General features: G+C 43.5%; 1 protein-coding gene across 5 annotated transcripts in view; it reads right to left on the minus strand.

Moving 5' to 3' along the window:
• Window positions 1–16,856, minus strand: part of ATP2B3 (ATPase plasma membrane Ca2+ transporting 3) — a 132,733-nt gene that overhangs the window by 86,521 nt on the left and 29,356 nt on the right. For all 5 annotated transcript variants that reach the window (XM_072124017.1, XM_072124013.1, XM_072124014.1 and 2 more), the window contains exon 2: window positions 1,605–1,824. The gene's annotated coding sequence lies outside the window, so the exon portion shown is untranslated. The remainder of the gene's footprint in view (window positions 1–1,604; window positions 1,825–16,856) is intronic.

A 16,856-nucleotide genomic window follows, 5' to 3' on the forward strand; every position in this document is an offset into this window, starting at 1 on the left:
GTATATGGCGGCAATGATTGGTGCTATCCGCGCCGGGACTGTAGAACAGCTGAAGGTTCGTGGCACAGTAGCAGATGCATGCTGATTGGTGGGAAGCGTGCCGGTGAGAACCCTAAATAGCAGGCACTTTACCAGGATTCCCTACAAGCAGAGTTAATTGTGAATGATAATTTTCCCCTTATCTTAATGACTGTCTGTCTATAGTTAATTTCCCAAAAGATAAACAAATACACATCAATCTTACTGAACTGAGAGAAGGAAAGCGTCTCCTGCCGAAAAGAGACATTTCCACGAAACACAGCGTATGTGGGATGCATGCAAATATACATAGGAGGACCGCTCTAAATGAGAAACCCTGTATTGGATGGGCTAACCTAAAGCAAACCTGTCACCATATTTTACCCCATTATACTAGCAGACCCCTCAGGTAGGGGATGAAATGTCTTTCTAGAATTCCCTCTTTATGTAAAATCTTATCCATTTATCAATAAAAAATCTCAGCAGAGAAGAGTGATATTTTGTCTGAGATGGGTCATTTTAGAGCCTGAAGGAAGAGAACACTACTTCAGACACCTCTATCTTCTGTTCTGTAGTACCTAGAAACATGCGTTCAGTATCATATTAAAGATAACAATATTCTCTTTGAAATCACTTTAGATTTTCAGATCTGTGAGCTATAGAAGGTCTCTACGTCTTTAACTATCTGTGTCTCCGATTCTGCAGTTTACAGAACCACAATTTTGATGCAATCCGAAAGATCACTTCTCGCATGGTTCTAGGTACCATAGACCCTACGGTAGGGACATCTTAGGTGACACTACCTGTGCAGCCTCTAAAATTGACTCATCTCTGGATAATATGATTGATTTGAATAAGATTTTTTTTACATGCATGACATTTCATATAAAAGAGGGAATTCTAAAAGGAATTTTTTTACCTTATGTAAAAGCTGATAAAGTTCTCTTGAAGATTTCTGGAATCTCTCCATAGTAAGAATTTGAAAAAAAGACATTTCACCACTTTCACCAATTCTAAATCTTTGCATGATTTGGAAGGAGTTTACTCCACTGATTCTGGTACAGTTGGAATTTTTTTCTCTGGCACCATCCATTCCTGAGAAGTCATTTTGTTACATATAGAATGTTTACTGTCAAGTGGGTGTGGCCACGTTGTCTATTCCAGCCCTGTTGACAGTACCATTCCTGATTAGGTGCTGAAACTAACAGAATGGATCTCTCTACAGTTCAGTCTGGAAATGACTGGCAGTCATTGAGCACTAACATGCAGCGTTCCCTCTAAGCAACAGGATGTGGCACAGTATTCCTGTAATTTCTCACGGACTAAACTGTCAACTGGGTGTTAACATTACCCATTACCCTTATCAATATAGGGGGGTGGGGATCCTGCAAATGTTCTCACTGTCCAATCAAGTTGAAGTGACCAACCCAATTGACTGGAGAAATGGTAACACCCAGTTGTCAAAGTTTTCACATATTTCCAGGAGGAATAACCAAGCGATGTTACAATTTAGAATTCTGAGAAGAAATAACTGATGGAATCCTTTTTATAGATTCTGTATATGGCCCCCCCGGTACTTCGCTCACCTGCTTAGGATCTTGTTGTAGACGGCATCATAACACAACGTTCACTGGGGATTTCATTCGTGAATGCAGCCACATCTAACAGTCACAGGCACCACTGCGAGTCCAGGCTGAGTGAGGGGGCCAATCCATGGACGTTGTTGTTTCCAGTTTCAGTTGCAAACTTCTGATGTGACCCAGTTAGGGGCAAGCACACCTTGTGTCTCCGCTGCACTGAGAAAACCTGCATGGGGAAACAGAGGACACATCAGCAATAATGGACCAGTAATGGACCAGGTTTCTGTAGGCCCCTGGGCGATAGAGCCTCAGTGGGCCCCTTTGCAGTGAACTTATGGCGGCATTAAAAAGTCAGAAACTAAAAGTCCTCCTGTTCCTCAAAATATTCCCTAGTTTATCATACAAAACAACCCCCTCATGATTATTTCATATACAGCCCTTTCATTTTATACACAGACCCCTCATGGTTATTTTATATAAGCCCCTCTCCCCCCCCCCCACTATGGATTCATTAGATACAGCCCCCTTATCCCCCCAAGGATTCCTTATGTACAGCCTTATGTGGGCCCCCAGCAGCTCTGGGCCCCAGCACTTGCCCAATATTCCCAGTGCTGGCGCTGCCCCTGCCGCCAATATCCACTAGTCCACAAGTGCACATTTCAGCTGCCTCATGTGCCACATTTGGTACCTCTGATCCTACAGAAAAGGCTCCCACAGAGGAGGCTTATGGAGGCAGGGGGTCAGCACTAAACCACGTCTCTTGTTCTCTTAATTTCATAGCTACAACTACTTACAGCTGCCACTAGATGGAGCTCACTGCATACAGAGTTACACTGCATCTATTGAGTTCAATAGGCAGATAGTTCCCCCTAGTGGGAGTCACCAAAGTTGTATGCCAAAGTTGTATGATTTATGTAGTAAATCAATACAGATACATTCTGAAATATATAAGTTTTGAGGTGGGACATTAAGGTAAAAGGAGTCTGTTTTGACTATGCAATAGTGATCTTATCTCTCTGAATTGATCTGCTCCAAAGTCTTCCTACAGCTTTTGGTTAAACTGAATACTATCGGAGTCTTTCTGAGAATAGGAGATGGTACAGGAGAAAGAGTTCACCTTACAGAGACTTTGCCAATTAAGGCTGCCTTGAAGGCGGGAGGAGACTTATAGCCATTGATCCTCCTCTAGGGCATTCCGGGCTGCCTTACAAGGTAATAAAAGAGGTGTGGTTATCATTGTCCAATCCTGGAAAACGTATTTGCATATGTCTCAGAATAGGGGAGGAGCAGTTCACTGCAGAGATCTAAGTGCACAGCAGTGTGAGGACACAAAATCCACAAAAATAACAGTCCTACTTACTACACAAAGGCATGAGTGATACACAGCACCCTTGTATAGGCTGTTAATAGGGAGAGGGGCCCATTCTGAGTTTTACAATGCGGCCCCATAAGACCACAAAAATTTTTTATACTTATTAAACTCTTTATTCTCCCCATTCAATAACGGTTTATTAATAATACATTGATAAAATACATAAAATAGAGTAAAAGTAACATCAGTCACTTAGTAACCGCCCTGGATCTATGCAGCGAGCCGCACTGGTAATCATCATGCATCAATTAAATTGAATTATTCAGCTTTATTGCTCCTCATTATTATTTCAGGCCTCCCACTTCTATATCATTGCGCGTACATTAGGACTACAGTAGGACATACGGCATCCTTGCATTAAGCCGCCAATCCCCTCAGTGCCCGCTATGCTGAGAAGCTAGATGCATATTTAATCAGGCTTTTTCTTTGTATATTTCATATACTCCCTAATGGCAAGGGGTGAAATTATTATGGAGAGTTCAAATCGTAACCTTGGCCTGGATCCTTTCATCCTTAAAGCCTCTTTTCTACTTCAAGGAAGAATCCTTGGTTCATGAGTCCTCATGGTGGTGCTCAATTGGCAAGGGCAACGGTGTCTTATAGTATGGGCAGGTCACACATGTCTCCACCATTATGGACCTCTATAACCACATTCCCACCATGAATGGTCCACCTATTTGGTCCACCATACATCATCAGGCGACTTACTAGCTCCCCAGATGTTGCATAACGTAGTACCACCACATAGTACTGTCATCTAATCCATGATGCTGAGCTGCAATGCTTGACACAACCTGTAGAGTTGGTGCCGGTGGGGTTGCTAGATGGTATCAGCTGTGTAATATGTACCATGTCGGCCATATTTCCCAGACTGGACATTGTGCAGGGACGCAGACTTTTTGTCAACCAATCTGGCTCCTACAAGCCACCCCTCCGACTACTGGACTAGGGCTGAGGCACTCTCAAATACCTGATCCACAGCATTATGTGCCTACAGGAAGGACCCTTTCCCAGCATATTACTTGCTGCTGTTTTGAACTGTGTACCGTTAAAGAGACTAAATTAATTCATCTAAATTGCACCCTCGCCCTCTTCTTGCATCTCCATGCTGGCCCTGAGGAGCATGGACGAGGCCTTTTCTTGTGGACCAAGCCATTTTTACATATTCTGGCACCAGGCCGGAACTACAGTCGACCACTCTATTGGGGTCAGGCCCCGGTGGGGTAACATTGCATTCCCATCTCAGCCTTTACCAATTGTTATACTCTGGAGATGTAATACATTGGGATGAATATGATGCATGATAAATAAGTCCTGCACCAAGTTGGCATAAGAGATGTAATGTGACATCTGCACCCTCCCCACACCCATTTGGACCATCAATGAATAATAACTTCCTGCCATTAGTCTTAATAATGCTCCTCTCATGTAATGTGTGTCTTCACCCCAGCCTGTGTCCATCAGGAGCCTCCACCACAAGGACGTTTGATGCACACTGAGCCCAGACTCCAGAGAGAGGCTTATTAATATTTTAGTGGCAGCATCACTGCAGCTTGGCTGTTTTTGAGATCTGACTGTTTATGATGCTTCCACCAAACCCTCGCCGACTCCCAGCTCAGCATTCTCCACAAAAACTTGCGAGGCGAGCCAGGAAGCTCCAGCTGTCCAATTGCTCCATATATCAAGAAGTAGAAGAGAGCCGTACATCTGCAGCCTCCCTAAAAGGGCATTTACGGTATGAAATCCGCATGACGGTCCGGAAACTCTAACGCTTCACATTATCCAATCAGTTCCTTTTTCGGATTCTCTTGCAGCAAGAATAAGACGTACAAAAAAATTAGCATATATTATTAACACGTTCTTCTGAAGCTGCTAGCAATCCCCATAGGAGATATATACAGTGTGTTGTTATGCCACTCTGCTGATCCACTGAAATGACATATTTATTTGATCCGTTATCCATAATTGATGTAGCACTAACGTATTCCTACATAGAGAGTAGAAATTACAAACACCAGAGCTGATGGCAGCACCCGTGGGGATCACCTGGGGCGTAGTACTTTTGGCCAGTTCCATGGTTCTCCCAGGGCAAGAGATAACCTCAATAATCATATCTGGAACTTGCTTCCTCGTTACTGCCTGAAGGGGCCTAAGGTGTCATCAGAGATTACAAGGTACCCCCAACGGGCACAAGTATCCACTGGGGTCAATTAAATGCCAAATATTTCAGGTCTATGTCAGGAGCTTTACCTTGCCTATACAGCTCTATGCAACCTCTGATATAGAAATTCTTGTCAGGAATAAAGTAAAGACCCGGGGACTGAGCAGAATCGGCACCGGAGAAGGCGATAGGGAGAGGTGAGTTTTTTAAGCAATTCTTTCCATGGGAAACCCATTTAAATGAGCAATCTGTGAGAAAAGTTACTGGCCCACATTTATCAAACACAGTGCAAAGTGCACTATGAGTAGTGAGGCGCAGATTGTACAGAATTGTGGTGCACGGTCCGACTAGGCACTAAGCACCCTTTGGGTGCACATTTTTTCTGTCTTGTCAGTCCCTTTCCCAGCTTCTTTTTTGCTTCTGTATTGAAGTGTGTACCATTAAAGAGACCGTGAATTATTTACTTTAAGATTTTTATCTCCAGTGTGATCCCTGTCCTGCTGCTAACACCATGGGCCTCCCCTTCACCGCCTGGGCATCCATTACGACACACACACCGGGACAGCCCCAGGGGGATCCCTTCTCTAAATTGCGGTCTTGACCTCTTATTGCATCTCCCTGCTGGCCCTGACGAGCATTGACGAGGGCTGTTTTAGTGGACCAAGCCATTGTGACATATTCTGGCTCCAGGCCGCAACTAGAGCCGACTACTTACCAAGAAACCCAACTTCCCCCATACTGCGGTCAGGCCCCGGGGGGGTAAAGTTGCATTCCCACCTCAGCCTTTACCAATTTTTTACTCTGGAGATGTGATACAACGAGTGAATCTGATGCATGATAAATAATTAGTGCACCAAGTTGGCATAAGCGATGTAATCTGACATCTGCGCCCTCCCCACACCCATTTGGACCATCAATGAATAATAACTTCCTGCCATTAGTCCTAATAATGCTCCTCTCATGTAATGTGTGTCTTAACCCCAGCCTGTGTCCATCTGGAGCCTCCACCATATATTGGGGACACGGTCCAACAAAGCCCCTTTAGGTGCACAATATTTTTATCTTGTCGTACATAGAGCAGCCGCAACACAAAACTGGCGCAGCCAATTCATAAATACACGTGCAAGCAGTTTGCATGTTCTTTTTAGTGCAAAGTCAGACACTATGCCTAATGAGGGACCCTTGTGGCCCCACAATATACATAAAATATATGTGTGTGTCATTTTTAAAGTGGAAATTACTGATATATTTATAGCATATCTCAGGATATAAGGATAGAATATGTATCTAGACTCCCATCAATGTGAACCTGGAGAATGGGAGTCATGTAATCCTGGGTTTCCATTTGGAAAATGCTCTTCACTGTTCTCCTAATGGGAGTTGGTAACCAATCTTTTCAGGGATACTAAGAAATGTCTCCCATTCCAAAAATGTCCACAGTCAATACCAGTGAAGCCCTGGGGATAAAAGTAATCTTTCAAGGAATTTCCTTTATTTATATAGCACAGACAGATTACACAGCGCTACCAGATTAATCTCTGTCCCTAATGGGGCTCACAATTTAATCAACCAGTTTGTTTTGGAGTGTGTGAAGAAACCGGAGGACCCAGAGGAAACCCACACAAACACGGAGAGAAAATACAAACTTTTTTCAGATGTTGACCTGGATGGGACTTGAACCCAAGACCCCAGCACTGCAAGGCTATAGTGCTACCCACTGTGCTGCAAGGCTGCAGTGCTACCCACTGAGCCACCATGCTGCTCTCACAATATTTAAGCAGTGTGAAACTAACCTACGCCTCACTGTGGCCTATCTAAGACTATTACTAGCCGAATCCACTTGGAAACACCAGCATCTCCTGAGCCACCGTGGACAGATGTCACCAGCACCAAGACAACAAAAAGACATGCTGCAATAAAGTTTGGATCCCTAAACAAAGGTTATTGTACAACACCCTTGGGCTTTACTCATAGCTAAACCAGTTTGGTGACACAGTGGCTTCACAACCAAAAGTCCTTTATTCCAACCTAATTGGGCAAATTTACCAAGGGTCCCGCAGCCGCATTTTTTGGGGGTTTCCCGACTTTTCGGGGATCGTCCCAGGGATTGTGTCACACGCAATCGGATTTTTCCGCATCGGCGCCGGCTTTCATGCGACAGAAATCGAGGGTCGGGCCGTCGGACGATCCGACGGATTCGGACAACCAGCGGGATTTCACATTTAAATTGTGTCGCAAGCCAAGCACTTGCATTCACCGGGAAGAAGGAGGTGAACTCCGGCGGACCTCAGCGGGGAAGCCACACATGCAGGAAATCGGGCGCACGGTGGTAGTGAATCACGGCAGCTGTGCATTCTCAACTGGGGGATCACGCAGGGACTGGTAAGTAAATCTGCCCCACTGTATTTTGATCTAGATTTACCCAATGTGCTAACCTACATGCTATGGTTCTGTACGTCATTGGATCGTCATTTCTGAACAACATAATACATATATCCCTATAGTTCTTCTTATATTCTAGAAGGTCCCTCATAATCCATGTCAATGAATACAACATTTTGTTCTGATTGTTAGGAACCATCAATTCCAACAAGTTCTAGACTTATCGCAACGTAGACTTTGCAAGGAGCTCGGGCGTTGATGGTGGTAACAACACTAATAGCTAATATATCATTCCAAATACATAACCCCAATGCCAGGAGATAGCGGGTGAAGACCACCACGCTCACTCATGTATAGAAAAGTCACGTCCAAGAACAATCCTTCATGTGACCCCAACTGATCCTTAGGTAGTTGTAATGACCTCTTCGAATAGTACTCTCCGTCGGTACATGGCGGTCTTATGGCGGCTCCCTTCCCATGCTCTAGCGTTGCGAACCTCGCATGGCATGAAAGTGCTGTGAGCATGTGGCAGTCATGAACGATGACTCCGTGGCTGAATCATGTCCATGGAGAGAGGCGGTGGGGAGGGGGGGAGCAGAAGACGAGGGAGGTAGGATGAGGAGAAGGAATGCTTGAATTTCAGTTGCCATGGCGACAAGAAGTGGTTCTGCTGCAGTGACGATCTGCTGTTGTTTTTTTGTATACAGAAAAATAGAAAATGTATATTTTATCCCCCTGGTAGCGCTCTACATCATTTCATCAGGAAGGGGAACGAGTGCAGAACGCGGAGACATTTTCATGGCCCATGATGAAGCCATGAGGACATCTCCTCCAGTCTATTTCTAGTCAATGGGATCTCATGTCTTACATCTTAAAGAAACGTAGCCCTCCTATATGTATTTATATGGTTCACCAAGAGATGTCTATGGAGCTCTTGAGGAGATATCGCTCCTTCAGTTGTCCTCTTCTGACACAGGAATGATGTCGGGCATCATGGATCTCACAACATCTTTCACCCAGTGTCCCTGGAAAGGAGAACCTGACTATACCTGAATTTTATTATGTGGACATCTCTAGTGTATACAAGAGGGGTATTATCTCTTCCTCTCTACCCCCTCTAGTTTTGCCCCTTGTCTAGCTCTTGATAGAGGCCATCATTGTCATCCTACCAGGTACACAGTACAGGATACATCTACACCACCGCAGGGTAACAGTTCGCCTAATAGTATAACACTAGTCAAATGGCGATTGTCCAATACGCACAGTGAAGTCACAGTAAGGAGATAAAACACACAGTGATGTCACAGTACAAGGTAATGCAATAATGTCTCAGTACAGGAATACTACACACAGTGATGTCACAGTACATGAATAATACACACAGTGATGTCACAGTACATGAATAATACACACAGTGATGTCACAGTACAGGGATAATACACACAGTGATGTCACAGTACAGGGATAGTACACACAGTGATGTCACAGTACAGAGATCATACACACAGTGATGTCACAGTACAGGAATAATACACACACAGTGATGTCACAGTACAGGGATAATACACACAGTGATGTCACAGTACAGGAATAATACACACAGTGATGTCACAGTACAGGGATAATACACACACAGTAAGCTCCTGTAAAAGTGAGGTTATATTACAAAGATAATACAAATAGTGATATCACAGTACAGGGATAATACACACAGTGATGTCACAGTACAGGGATAATACACACAGTGATGTCACAGTACAGGGATAATACACACACAGTAAGCTCCTGTAAAAGTGAGATTATATTACAAAGATAATACAAATAGTGATATCACAGTACAGGGATAAAAGACACATGTCTGTCATAGTACAAGAATAATACACACAGTGATATCACAGCACACGGATAATACATAGTGATTTTACAGTACAGAGATAATGCAATGAAGTCTCAATACAGGATGATGTCTCAACAATATAATTACTGCAAAAAAATTAATAGTGTACTTATTGATGGTAGAAATGTAGCTCTAAAGCAAAACGTAATCGGACACATTTATTAAATTGTCTGTGTCCACAAAATTGTGCACCTAAAGGGGCGCTCCAGTGCAGAGTTGGAGCCTGCACCACATTTATTACAGCTACATGACAGATATGTGGTACATGCCCCTTAAATTGAGTGCACTTATAAAAAAAAATTGGTGCCTTCAGTTTAAGCATGATCAGCACATGCGGGGTGCGCCAGATTACAGAAGACTGTGCGCCAGTCTTCAATAATCTGGCGCTCTCTGCACATTAGTGAAGTTGCACCACTATTGATAAAACGGGCCCAACATTTACTTTTCCACGTATCTTTCTATAGTTTATAGGTATGATCAGGGCCGCATCTGCCATGACGCGAGATGAAAATCTCCCCTCAGGCGGCGGATGCCCGAGCCCTGATTGAAGCGGCGAAATTTGGGGCCCGAATCTCCAACATGAAAAATCTATCGCGCCTGTCTCTTTAAGATCCTTCTGTCCGTGCCGCTCTGTTGCTCTGGAGGACTCAGGCAGCATTCGATGACGTCACGCTGCCTGCATCCCTTCACAGAGCACAAGGTAGCCGAAGACCCGGGAAGAAGACGCGAACGCCGGTGGGGGAGCGTGACAGGAGTCGAGGTGAGTTGATTGCTTTATTATTTTTATAAAAGGCGGTCTGTATATCTAAAAAACGGGGGGCAGTATATCTAAGAAAACGGGGGCCTGTATGACTAAGAAAACGGGGGGGCAGTATATCTAAAAAACCAGGGGGCAGTATATCTAAGAAAACGGGGGGCAGTATATCTAAGAAAACGGGGGGCTGTATGACTAAGAAAACGGGGGGCATTATATCTAAGAAAAGGGGGGCAGTATATCATAGAATACAGGAGCTGCTTATTTTATAATAAGGGGGCAGTATATCTAAGAAAACGGGGGACAGTATATCATAGAATACGGGAGCTGCTTATTTTGTAATAAGGGGGCAGTATAACTAAGAAAACGGGGGGCTGTATGACTAAGAAAACGGGGGGCATTATATCTAAGAAAACGGGGGGCTGTATGAATAAGAAAACGGGGGGCTGTATGACTAAGAAAACGGGGGGCATTATATCTAAGAAAACGGGGGGCTGTATGACTAAGAAAACGGGGGGCAGTATATCTAAGAAAAGGGGGGCAGTATATCATAGAATACAGGAGCTGCTTATTTTATAATAAGGGGGCAGTATATCTAAGAAAACGGGGGGCTGTATATCTAAGAAAAGGGGGGCAATATATCATAGAATACGGGAGCTGCTTATTTTATAATAAGGGGGCTGTATATAACAGAGGCTGCATATTATATAATAAGGGAGGGGCTGTATATTATATAATATGGGAGGTGAGCTGGACATTATGAACCTGGGGGTGGCTTTCAACCATAATTTAACTACATATTATATAATCAAGGTGCGCTGTATATAATAAAACTTGTGGGTGAAGCATTATATGGGAGGGGGCTGTATCTTATATAAATAGAGGATGGGGCTGTATTTAAAAGGGAGGGTGGTTAATATGGGGTACTGTATGTAATTAATTTTCACCTCAGGCAGCAAAAACCCTAGAATCGGCCCTGGGTATGATTAACTGCACCATGTGTCCTAGTGGACAATATTAGTGGGAACTTGACACCTCACTCCCCCAGCATTATAGTATCATCGTATATGAGGCCGGAGAACGACGCAAGTCCATCAAGTCCAACCTTTAAGAATTAAATAAATGTTTTATTCCCATAACCCGTGATATTTTTTCTCTCCAGAAAGGCATCCAGGCCTCTCTTGAACACGTACATAGGAGCACTTTTACTTACCTGGTCCCTGCACGAGTTCCCCGAGGTGCGTTGTCCACCGGAATGCACATTGTGCAGATGAAGATTGGGCACCCGATTTCCTGCATGTGTCGCTTCCCAGGTCCGCTGGAGTTCACCATCTTCCTCTCGGTGTATGGTGCATGGCTTGCGACACAGATTAATTTGTTAAATCCCGCGCGTTGTCCGAATTTGTCGGATAGTCCGTCGGCCCGCTCCCCGCGTGAAAGTCGTCGCGATTGCGACACAATCCGATCGCGTGCGACACAATCCCCGGTGCCATCCCCAAAAACATCAGAAAACCCGACGGAAATGCGGTTGTGGGACCTTAGTAAATAAGGCCATAGAGTCCGCCATAACCAACTCCAGAGAGTTCTATAGTCTCACTGCTCTTACAGTAAAGAACCTTTGTCTATGGTGATGGTAGAATCGCCTCTCCTCTAGGCGTAGAGGATGCCCCCTTGTCCTGGTCACAGGCCTAGGTATAAAAAGATCTTTGGAGAGATCCTTGTACTGTCCGTTCAGGTATTTGTACATTGTAATGAGATCTCCCCTCAGTCGTCTTTTTTCTAAACTGAATAATCCCAAATTTTGGTAATCTGTCAGTGTATTCTAATCCCCCCATTCCCCTAATAATCCTGGTTGTTCTCCTCTGCACCCGTTCCAGCTCTACTATATCCTTTTTATACACTGGTGCCCAAAACTGTACACAATATTCCACGTGTGGAACCTCCAGTGCTGCAATTATACATTGGACAGTAGTAGACGGTTTATTCCATATTGTAGCACCAGTGCTGAGGTACTCAGGATTAGATACCATACAATTGAACAGATTAAGGTGATCACTCACTGACCCTTCTGATCTGATATTGATAACTTAGTCCAGGGATAGGTCACTAATATTAAAGAAAAACCTTGGAGTCTCAGACAGCCCATTAAGAGGACAATATCCATTACATTTGGAAAATCTGTTGGCCAAGGAATATAAATCCCAATGCCCTAGATATTTGAACTTTCATCTATCCATATGTGGCCTATGTTTACCACAGAAGAGGTTGACCCCCAGGGAATTTTAGGGTCAAAAGACCATTGTATAGTCAATAGGTAACACAACATATAAAGGCAACTTCACATGTATTTGATGGATGACGGCCCATATCCAACGATGCATTGCTTCATAGTTACCCAGATTCCTCATGAAGAAGCCAAGGATTATCCTGACTAACAGCCGAGCCAATCCCCATGCAGATCAGGGGCACTTCAAACTGTATATCTGTGAAGGAAACTCAAGTGCCATCCTCTAGTAAATACATGTTGGCTTCAATTTGGCTTGTGTGAACATACCCTTATTGAAAGTCCTCAATCCGACGTCAAGTGTCTTAGTCGAGCACTCCTCCTCCTCAGAACTCTGAATCGGTCCTCTATCCCGATGCCAAATATGCACAGACTGTTGATCTCCAGATCTTCTAGGATTTGGCTGAACGCTGCCCTGTTTTAAGTACCCTGATTTGTTTGTGACGATAATATAAGTTGGTTTATTGTAAACCCTTATGTCCTGCAAATCTGGTGCTAGAAAAGAACTAAAAGCAAATAAAAATGGTGATGTCCTGGTATAAGTCACCTACAATACTCATACAAACTGCATAGCGCGAGTCACGGAGCGAAGGAAGACAAACTGTGAAAAATAGCCTGAACAACAACGCGTTTTGGTCCAGTTCCCAGACCTTCATCAGGTGTAAAGGTTGCCATTTTTCATCAGAGGTTGCCATTTTTCCCAGTCATTAGCAGATAGTTTCCAACAAAATAGCACAAGAAAGACTTTGTCATATATCTTATCACAGGAATATGCTTCTTTCTCCTCTTATCAGGCTGATTTCCTCTTCCCCTTTGTTGCTAAACTGACACTAACTTTGGAATCTCTGCTGAATCGATCTTTCTGATCCATCTTACTCATCCATCTTACTGATGTTTCTGGCATAGAAACACTAAAATAATCCCAAATCTTTGCGCACTGCTACGCCACTCCACGCCACATGGGCGCGAAGGGAGTGTAAAGGGGTACTGGAATGGGACGATCGTAAGTATTTACGCAAAACTACGCAAATCCTCTTGAAGTATCCAACGGGACACAGGGGAATACTGAAGAATAAACAAATGAGCATTTATTAAGCCTTCCATGTGCCGTGCTGGACTGATGGATTATTTCCTCGTTGGTTGTCTACTCTGGGTCTAGCTCCGGACCCGTCCTGTTGCACCACCAAAAGGCTTGTCACGGATCCGATTCGGGTGAGAGCTGGACGTGGAGGTGTCATTGCCTCCGTAACTCTTTTTTTCCTTACAGGGGAGCGTGGCCTCTATTATATGTGGGCACAGGAGCGGCGTATGATGAATCTCACCCTAAGTTTCTATCGCACCCTAAGGGCTTTATTCACATCATTACAGGTTAGTACTTCCTATCCAATCTAACTGGCCTAATCTTCTGTGGAGAGTTTTGGAGCAGACTTTCCTCTACTTCTTTTGTGAGGTGTATGGAAGACATTATACTAGCAGCTAGTCTCCATCCACCAGCCCTAAGACATCTCAATATTACAGATTAAGCCTGACGAGGGGATACTTCTGAATAATAAAGAATACAAGTTATGTACTGGGCAGATATAGTGTTATTCTTCATGTATACGGAAAGGTTGATGACCCTTTAAAAGGAAAGTTTATTTCTTTATATCTATATAAACCTGACACGTGGACAGTTTACCCTCAGAAACTGCTATAGTGTTGGTGGACAAGAGGAACTGTAAGCATTTTACTTTCCTGCAGTGCCCCCACAGGAGATATATGGCATTACACAATATTTATTAAAATCAATAGCAGTCTCAGAAGAGAAGTAGAGATAGACCAGTTCTTTGTAGCTGCTCTCCACTTTGTCTAGTAAATGGTGGTTATGAATGTGGGAGCTAATACCTAATTGGCAATCAAACTCTGTTGTTGACCTAGAATGAATATATTCTTATCCGGGTTTCCAGAAGGTCATGAGATTTTACTGTTGGGTTGGGTTAACAGAATTTCTTTGGTTATTGGAGAGCAGATTTCCATAAGAATAGACATTGCTCTTCCATGATCATCCTTCATTTCCCATGACTGACAGGCTGGAAGAGAATATTGGATTTCCTTCACCCTCGGCCATAGTGTGCATGTTTATTGCTCATTTCATGGGACATAAACCATTGAGACAGGGGATCACAGAGGCCTGAAGGGATATATAGGCTTTACTAATCCCCAAACCTTGGTATGTCCACTATCCCCCCTAATGACAATGTATTTCTATTAGGGAGATGTGACCTGCAGCCATGACTCCTCGCAGCCATCTTTGACAGACGTCCTCACCCTGATAGGGACTGATAAGTGAAGCGTCCTGTCACTGTGCGCTCATCTCGAGATGGCCAATAAATGATTTATTTTTAACTGGGAAAAGCATCAGCAGAAATCATTGTTCCAAAAGATCACTTAGGAGAATGCAGCGGGAGATAAGAGAGAAGCGGCCGCCGCTCATTGGTGGGATGGAGCATTAGGAATAAATCTATAATTAAATAAGCACACAATCATTTTTTGGTCGGGGGCCAAGGCTACAATTTAAAATTCCCTTCACGGTTTTCTCGATGGAAATAGGAGATGCTTGGCCGTGGATTGATGAATTATCCCAGCACTCTCTCCTAAAAAGCTATTTGGCCATTAGGTATTTATACCCAGATGCATGGGAGAATTTTTGTTACCTTAAATGTTCTGTGTTGGGGGATATTTTTACAAAACTGTAACTTCACACGTGTCCTAACTTGGGCAGAAGTCATTTTCCTTTACCTTTTTCAGCACCTTCTCATGTGGAGGTGCAAACTGTGTTCCATGTAACACATGAGCTTAAATTGGTCTCTACACATAGATGGCCATCTACAGGACGTAAAATAAGTCATCGTTTATCTTCTTCGATTGCTTTATGGTCTAATTTCAATGCTCATTTCCCAATTGTAGTCAATTATGGCAGTGGACAAGGTCAACATGGATGACATCTGCAATCCATGGACACCTAGGTCCGACGTCAATGCACTTTGTCGCGATTCACAAAGATTGTGCGCCCGATTTCCTGCATGTGTCGCTTCCCCGCTCAGGTCCATCGGAGTTCACCTTCTTCTTTCTGGTGCATGTAAGTGCATTGGTTGCAACACAATTTAAATATTAAATCCTGCGCTCAGTCCGAATCAGTCAGATCCTCCGACGGCCCGCTCCCCGATTTCTGTCACATGAAAGCCAGCACAATTGCGGCACAATCCAATCGCGTGCGACACAGTCCCCAGTTAAATACCTGTCACAGCGCCGCAAATCCCGAAAAAATTGTAAAATCCAACGAAAGTGCAATCCACGTGAACCCCGATAAGTAAGCCCCGATGTGTTAGTTTGGAAACACTACCATTGATTCATGTAGTCATCTGATTCTTTCACTTCCTCATTGTTTTTGCTTTCCCAACATCTGATTCTGAAACTTTGATTCACCCAATATCTTTAGATCATTGACAATTTGCAACGCCACCAGATATTAAATGTTACTAATATCACCACTCAATGGTTTATGTTTATGCCAGATTGCAGTATGGTGGACAACGACGGAGAGAAAGTTTAAAATTGTAATCCTGCAGATACATGACCATCTATACGATCTAAAATAAGTTCTCATTTATCTTCTTCAGTTACTTTTATGGTCTAATTTTAATGCTCATTTACCAACTGTAGTTAATTTTGGCATTGGACAAGGTCAACATGGATGACATCTACAATACATGGACACCTATGACCCTGTTTCCATTTCAATACTTCGTCCAATGTAGGTTGATACTGTCTACAAAGTACAAGAAACACCCCACAAGATATGTTGTTTTTGAAACACTCCCATTGATTCATGTAGTCACTGGATACTTTCACTTGCCCATTGTTCTTGCGTTCCACACGTCTATTTCTGGAACTGTACATCGCCCAATACCTCTAGACCATTAACAATTTACAACGCCACAAGATAATCAATGTTTTAAGTATGGCCACTCGATGGTTTATGGTTATGGCAGATTGGAGTATAGTGGACGACAATAGGAAGAAAGGTTAAAAGGTGTAACTACCTTGAAAGCCAAGAAATAATGCCGACAGACAACCAAGCCCAAGAAATGAGACTCAAGAAGAAGATAAGCTAGTATGTCTGGCTTCCCTACCTCTGAGTCAAATAGAGGAGTTGATAAAAAATGTGTGAATTCCATTACTTGAAATGTTTGTCCACTTTATAATTTACGTTCTTCTTAGAGGAGTCACACTGTATGAGGTACTACCAGGGATTCTCTATAGCAGTGGTGGCGAACCTATGGCACGGGTGCCAGAGGCGGCACTCTGAGTCCTTTAAATTAATGAAGGTTCTTAACAGTATACAAACTCTATTAACTAAGAATTTCCT

This window comes from Engystomops pustulosus, chromosome 9, assembly GCF_040894005.1.
Source record: "Engystomops pustulosus chromosome 9, aEngPut4.maternal, whole genome shotgun sequence".
NCBI lineage: Eukaryota > Metazoa > Chordata > Amphibia > Anura > Leptodactylidae > Engystomops > Engystomops pustulosus.